Genomic DNA, 8055 nt, shown 5'->3' on the forward strand with positions numbered 1-8055 from the left:
ACATATCAGAAGAATAATAGCCGTGCTACTCAGGCTCCGAAAATACAATCTAAAGTTAAAACCGAGTAAATGCGCGTTCCTACGAAAGGAAGTCGTGTACCTGGGTCACGTGATTTCGGAAAAAGGAATCTCACCGGACCCGTCGAAACTAATAGCTGTCAAGGAGTTTCCGACTCCTAAAAAACTGAAAGACATTCAGTCGTTCATAGGCCTAGCCGGGTACTACCGAAAATTCATCGAAAATTTTTCGAAACTAGCCAAGCCACTGACCAAGCTCACTAGGAAAAGAGAAAATTTATTTGGTCAATAGAGCAGCAAAACGCGTTTGAATTATTAAAGGAAAAATTAACAACCGCGCCGGTGTTAAATTATCCCGACTTCAATAAAGAATTTATAGTGACGACAGACGCGTCAGATTTCGCAATAGGAGCTATCCTCTCACAGGGAGTAGTCGGCCAAGACCGACCGATAGCGTACGCCAGCCGCGTATTATGCAAAGCGGAACAGACTTATAATACGACGGAGAAAGAACTGCTAGCCATCGTGTGGGCAGTCAAGCATTTTCGCCCCTATCTTTATGGCGTTAGATTTAAATAATAATCGATCACAAACCATTGATCTGGTTATTCAATGTTACCGACCCCGGTTCAAGATTAATTAGATGGAGGCTTAAATTAGAGGAGTATGATTACGAAATCATACACAAGGCAGGGAAGAGCAACCTAAACGCCGACGCATTGAGCCGTAACCCGATAACAGAGGCGTCAGCTGTGCATACGATACAGCAAGAAGAAGAAGATGCGCCCCGAGAATACTCGGAGGAGGAAAAGAAACAGATACTATACGAGTATCACGACTCGCCTATCGGAGGGCACCAAGGAGTCACACGCACTTTAGACCGAATCCGATTGCAACACGATTGGAAAGGTATAACAAAGGATGTCGAGACTTACATCGGCAGATGCGAATACTGCCAAAAAAATAAATTAAGCAGAAAAACGAAGATGCCAATGGTCATCACGGACACGCCGGAACGACCATTTGAAAAATGCGCTCTCGACATCGTCGGTCCGTTAACAGTTACAAATCAAGGAAATAAATATATTCTGACGTTTCAGGATAATTTAACGAAATTTAGTAAGGCGATACCGATCGAAAATCAGGAAGCCAAAACCATCGCCAAAGAATTCGTAACAAAAATCGTGTTAGAACACGGAATTCCGGAGAAAATTCTCACGGATCAGGGCACGAACTTTACAAGCGAAATGTTCAAAAATACGTGCAAATTATTGAAAATCGAGAAGATTCAAACCAACGGCGTATCACCCTGAGAGTAATGGGGCACTAGAGAGATCGCATCGTACTCTCGCCGAATACTTGAGACATTATATAAATCAAGATCAAACTGACTGGGACGAATGGCTTCCTTATGCGATGTTTACATACAATACGACACCACACTCTACTACAGGCTTCACGCCTTTCGAATTGGTCTACGGGCACCGACCTGACCTACCGACGGCCCTAACAAAACCGCCGAAATTAACATACTCATACGAGGATTACGCAAAAGAACTACGAGAGCGAATCCGCGCAGCGAATCAAATCGCGAGAGAAAATACGAAGGACGAAAAAGCGAAATCGAAACTACAATTTGATAAAAAAAGCAAGAAGGCAACCTTCAAAGTAGGCGATAAAGTTCTACTTTATGACGAAACGATACGACGAGGCCGCTCAAAGAAGCTCGACTCGCAATGGGTGGGACCATATATTATTTTAGAAAAACACGACAATGTAAATTACACGATTAAAATTAAACGAAAGACGCTACGCGTTCACGCGAACCGATTGAAAGCGTTAGTAGAGGAATAAAAAAGCACTCACATTAAAGCAAAAGCAAAAAAAAAAAAAGGCAAAAAAAGGGGGGAAAAAGAAAGAGAAGAAAACTAACAGTACTCACCTAAAGGTCACTACGTCGCACGACGGAGACTTCTCCCCCCCCCCTGTGGCCACATCCACGGTAATCCTCAGGGGGAGGATATCAGCCCGAACTGCCTCCTCGTACGAGGGAAGGCGGCGAGTCAGGCGATTCAGGCTCTGCAACCTGGGCGCGGGGAGCTCGAGCCACCCGCAACCAGTAGGTGCGCAAACACGCATCACACGTGGATGGCGCGAAAAATCGGTTACATCTAAAGCAACGCATTTTTCCTTTTTTTTGGCACTCAAAGCACACTAACCGTAAAGAACCGCTTGGAGGCTAGCAGTAGACTAACGCAAAAATGCGCTACTCAAAAGAAATGACACTTGCTGACAGATAAAGTCAGCATAAATAAAAGATAAATAGAATACCCCCAGGAACATATTCATATTACAGGCTAGCTATCACCCTACACCTTGCAAGGGAAATGACGTCAGAGCCGTTACCATACGAGATGACAGCGTTCACTGCCGAACCCGGCATATATTACGAGAAAATCGGACAACTCCAGCAAACGAAAGCAACATGGAAAATGGCAATACGCATAGACGTAACAGCATTAAACATAAGATATCAACAACTTCAGGAAAACCTAGCACGCATCGAAGAAATCTGCAACCCATGCCATCAGAAGCACCAAAAACACATGCCAAATCACGCTCCAAACTATTAGGCGAGAAAATAGTAAAATGACACGCAACCTAGAGCAACTACAAACCATTTACCGATCACCCCTAAGTAAACGAGGCCTGATCGACGCTGTAGGCCAAATAAGTAAAACGTTATTTGGCACCATGGACGCTGAAGACGCAAAAATCATAAATGAGCAAATACAGTTGCTAAATAATCAACAACAAACATTGCAACACGCGGCAAAAAATCAATTGAAAATCATTAATGCTACAATAGGTCATATTGAGAAACTAGAACAAACACTGTCATATAACGAAAATTTAATGGCTAACGTTACAAGAAAACTAGAAGAACAGCTTATGTACAGAGAGGGACTAGACGAACAACTATTAGTATTAAACGCTATTTTGAATGACCTCACGACAGACATAAACGACATTACAGACTATCTGACTCACGCAAATCACAATATTTTATTAACGCGCGTGCTCCCGATCGAAAAAATAATCATAGAACTAAGAGAAGCGACCTCACACATAGACAGGAGATTGAATTTTCCATTCAAAATACAAGCCGAAAACTGGAATTCTATCCAAAAATATCTAAATGTAAACGCGTATTATGATAACTCGAACATATATACTATTCTCGTATTCCCATTGATAGCGTACCCAACATACGAAATTATAAAAATCACTCCTGTACCGATACACAATGACCATAATGTTTTCACACTCCTAGAACCCTCTCATACCCTACTAGGAATAAATCGAGAAAATCACAATTATATAATTTTAAAAGAAAGCGATTTAAATGAATGTACGCGAGATAATACCAAATTCACTTGCGCTCAAAATCTCCCTGTCTATTTTATAACTGCGAATGCGCCGACTGAAATACAACTCTTCGTAAAAACGTCGAGATATATAGAAAACCGAAAACAGCGTCACATAATCTCAAATGTAACACTCTGGATTGCAGTATCAGAACCCCAGACATGGTTATTTTCCACTCCAAAAACAACCGACATAATAATTCAATGCAAAGAATTGCCAGAAAATAAAGTAAAACTAGAGAAAACCGGAAAAATCACATTACGCAACAGTTGTAAATTAACTACACCAGATATATATTTAGAGACCAAAAACCGAGTGTATAATAAAAATGTAAAAATGTATTTACCTGAATTTAATGTAACAGACACAATAGAAAAAAGCATAACAATAAGCAATAGAATAGAATCCGATAAGGAAATAAATTTGGAACCAATAATCAAAGATCCGACAGAATTAATAAAATTAAGCTTGAATCTGGAAGAAATCAAAAAGGAAATGGAAAATAACCAACCGAACATTTTCACGAATAAAAATATTATATATCCCGTAGGCTCCACAGTCACAATTGTAATAGTAATAAGTATCATAGCTGTAATCATCTATGTAATAAAGAAAAGAAGGGACCACTAAAAAATTTATAATACAAAAACAATCATGTAAAATAGCATAAGACACCTAGATTGTAACCCCTCAAGGGAAAAGAAAAACACACATAAATAAACGAAAAACTACGTTTTTCTTTTTCCGCGGGGGGAGGGATGTTGTGAGCGCACAACGCACTTGGCAACCGAATTGCCAAGTGTCAGGGAAATTCGACCCTAGCGACTAAAATCGTCAAGACCAAAGGTCCATCGAGGACCGATATCGCTGACGCGAAGGTCAGCGCGGAGCGCTGACCACACAGGTTAATGCTACCGCGGGCGATCCCGAGGTAGCAACGGGAAACCAATATAAGACCGCCGAATCGAGCGATTAGGCAGTCGGTCTGAGAACTCCACGACGTCGCGTTGAAACATCTACGAACTCTAACGAATCGCGAGACGGGAACACTAAATAAAGAACACCTCGTCCAAGCCAAGCTCTAGTATATTTAATAAAGTGTTAAAGTGGTGTTTAACAAAGTGTGATCATTAACCGAGCCCGCCAGACGCCCTCATCCCGATCCTTCCGAGCTCGCGAGCGGAGCACGACCCCTTCAGCCGTCTGAACGGCTAACAAGTCTATCTGTTAGTATCTATTATTTTTCTTTTTATACTCACAAATTCTTCTTAAAAATTTTAGACTATAATTGCTATCGCGTAATTAATATTTTGTTGCATAATAGGACATTAAAATGTGTCAATAAATAATATATTAATATAAGCCCTATTCTATAAGCTTCATATGTGTGCATCCTTGCATGCGCAATAAATCAATATCATGCACATATAATCCAGGATTAAATATCACTATTAATCTATTCTAGCCATCCATTTCAAGGCAGTGGATATCTATGAGATATGACATTTTTACGTGTAATATTCTTATATTCTTAACCTGATACACACGTCAACATATATCTAACCATATATTAAGCCTTGTGTACACGATACTAGAAATCGGTCCGAGTTTTGGTTTAAGCCAATCAACTTACAGAAAAGCAGCTGTTTCATTGGTTTAAACCGAAACTCGGACCGATTTCTAGTATCGTGTACACAAGGCTTTATATATACATGTAATTCGATACAATTTTCAAAGATCCATTACTTCAAATTAAAATAAAATATGATTCATGACTCACCGATACGATGTGCAGCAGCGGAGTTGTAGACTACGTTGTCAAATATTCAAATTATAGCAATGTCAAGAATAATTAATTATTTCAAATGATGGTTATGCGGTCAAACAATTATTATTATAGCAAAGGCTCGAGGATAAGCCAATCAATCAATAATAGTAATAATAGTTATTTATCTCTTTTTTATTTTCTTTAATTTTAGTATCTTAAATACAAGATACAAAATATATAAATTTTTTAATAATGTATATGAAAAAGTTAACTAAAACTATATAAATTTAAGGTAGTTATATGAAGAAAAGTGGTTTTTTTTATCGATTTGACTGAAACTTACCAATATTGTATATTGTTGTACGCTTAAATGTGTTTAAGAAAAATGACGATTTCTTAAACAACTCGTATTATTCTTATGTCGGTAGCAAACAGTCTTAACAACGAGCGTAGACTAATCATATCACGTTCCATAATCGTGTAGTTCTTGCGTCGGTATGCGTCATGTTACATGATGGGAGTTAATAGCTCTTGTCAGGTGTAATGTAACAATGTTAATAGCGGCTGGCGATTAGCGACAACGCAACGTAGTTACTTAGCCACTGGTACCGCGTCTACGTACCATTAACCTGAACAAATGTATATAGATTAATTCTATAGAATGTATTATATAGAATGTTTTCACATACATATATGTACAAGTGTGCGCGTCAGCCACCGGAAATAAGTTGGCAATGCAAGTTCATATTTTTAATTTACTATAGCTCAAACGATTGCTCCCTAATTGCTCCCTCAGAATCGACGATTGCTCCCCTTTTAAGATTATTATTTTTTGAGATATTTAATAAAAACGAAAAATTTCTAATTTTTATTGAAAAACATATTTATAATAACTCTATGCAACTTTATAGGGCATAGAACGATTGCTCTTTCATTGCTCCTTATTGTTCCATCATAATTTTAATGATTTATTGCATTTTTATTGAAAAAATAACAAATTAATAATCATTTCACTATCGGCCGCCTATTGTAACTATGGCTCGGCAGCGCATGCGCATGCTACCATAACTATGCGCATGCGCGATGGTATCTGTTAGAGCTTTTACGGATACCATAGCGCATGCGCGTATGGCTTCTGCTTTCTGCTCATGGCTCCTGCAATTTTATGTGCTTCCATCTTAACTATTTCTCGCTTCGCTCTATTGGGATTTTTAATCGCTCCATTTGTATAATTAATTTTGTATGATATTTTAGCAGAGAACTGTTTATTTTCTTGGAAAAATACATTTCTCACAGTCTTCTGCAAGTATATCCAACATAAAACGATTGCTCCTTAATTGCCCATCTGTCAGCATTGTGCATGAGCCCTTATTGACGTTAGGCTTAGTTTCCACGCGTCGCGTCATCTGTCGTTAAAGCCTCTTGCACAATGCCAGGCAACAGGCAATAGGAACAGGGAATAGAAATCAGAAATCATGTATAAATGCAGAATAAACAGTGACACAATCAATAGACACAGAGTTTTCAGTCACGTTGGAAATTCTGTGCCTATTGCCTGTTGCCAACCAATCATAGCATTCGAACTTTTTAGGTTGTAATTAACGATTTTTTTAGTTATTTCCTGTTCCTATTGCCTGTTGTCTGGCATTGTGCAAGGGGCTTAACCAATCTAAACATCCCATTACAAATAATGTAATAAAATAAGATGTTTTGATTGGTCGCGACGGATAACGCGATGCGTGACGCCTTAGGCCGAGTTTCCACTGAGCGCGTCACGCGTCGCGTCGTCACAAGTTAACCAATCAAAACATCCCATTTCATTACATTCTTGTGACGGATCGAAATGGGATGTTTTGATTGGTTCAACTCGGACGACGCGACGCGTGACGCGCTTAGTGGAAACTCAGCCTTAGGCCTTAAGCCGCGTCAGCCTTAGGCCGAGTTTCCACTGAGCGCGTCACGCATCGCGTTATCCGTCGCGACCAATCAAAACATCTTATTTTATTACATTATTTGCAATGGGATGTTTAGATTGGTTAAGCCCCTTGCACAATGCCAGACAACAGGCAATAGGAACAGGAAATAACTAAAAAAATCGTTAATTACAACCTAAAAAGTTCGAATGCTATGATTGGTTGGCAACAGGCAATAGGCACAGAATTTCCAACGTGACTGAAACTCTGTGTCTATTGATTGTGTCACTGTTTATTCTGCATTTATACATGATTTCTGATTTCTATTCCCTGTTCCTATTGCCTGTTGCCTGGCATTGTGCAAGAGGCTTTAACGACAGATGACGCGACGCGTGGAAACTAAGCCTAACGTCAATAAGGGCTCATGCACAATGCTGACAGATGGGCAATTAAGGAGCAATCGTTTTATGTTGGATATACTTGCAGAAGACTGTGAGAAATGTATTTTTCCAAGAAAATAAACAGTTCTCTGCTAAAATATCATACAAAATTAATTATACAAATGGAGCGATTAAAAATCCCAATAGAGCGAAGCGAGAAATAGTTAAGATGGAAGCACATAAAATTGCAGGAGCCATGAGCAGAAAGCAGAAGCCATACGCGCATGCGCTATGGTATCCGTAAAAGCTCTAACAGATACCATCGCGCATGCGCATAGTTATGGTAGCATGCGCATGCGCTGCCGAGCCATAGTTACAATAGGCGGCCGATAGTGAAATGATTAATTTGTTATTTTTTCAATAAAAATGCAATAAATCATTAAAATTATGATGGAACAATAAGGAGCAATGAAAGAGCAATCGTTCTATGCCCTATAAAGTTGCATAGAGTTATTATAAATATGTTTTTCAATAAAAATTAGAAATT

The sequence above is a fragment of the Temnothorax longispinosus genome, chromosome 10 (assembly GCF_030848805.1).
Source record: "Temnothorax longispinosus isolate EJ_2023e chromosome 10, Tlon_JGU_v1, whole genome shotgun sequence".
Taxonomy (NCBI): domain Eukaryota; kingdom Metazoa; phylum Arthropoda; class Insecta; order Hymenoptera; family Formicidae; genus Temnothorax; species Temnothorax longispinosus.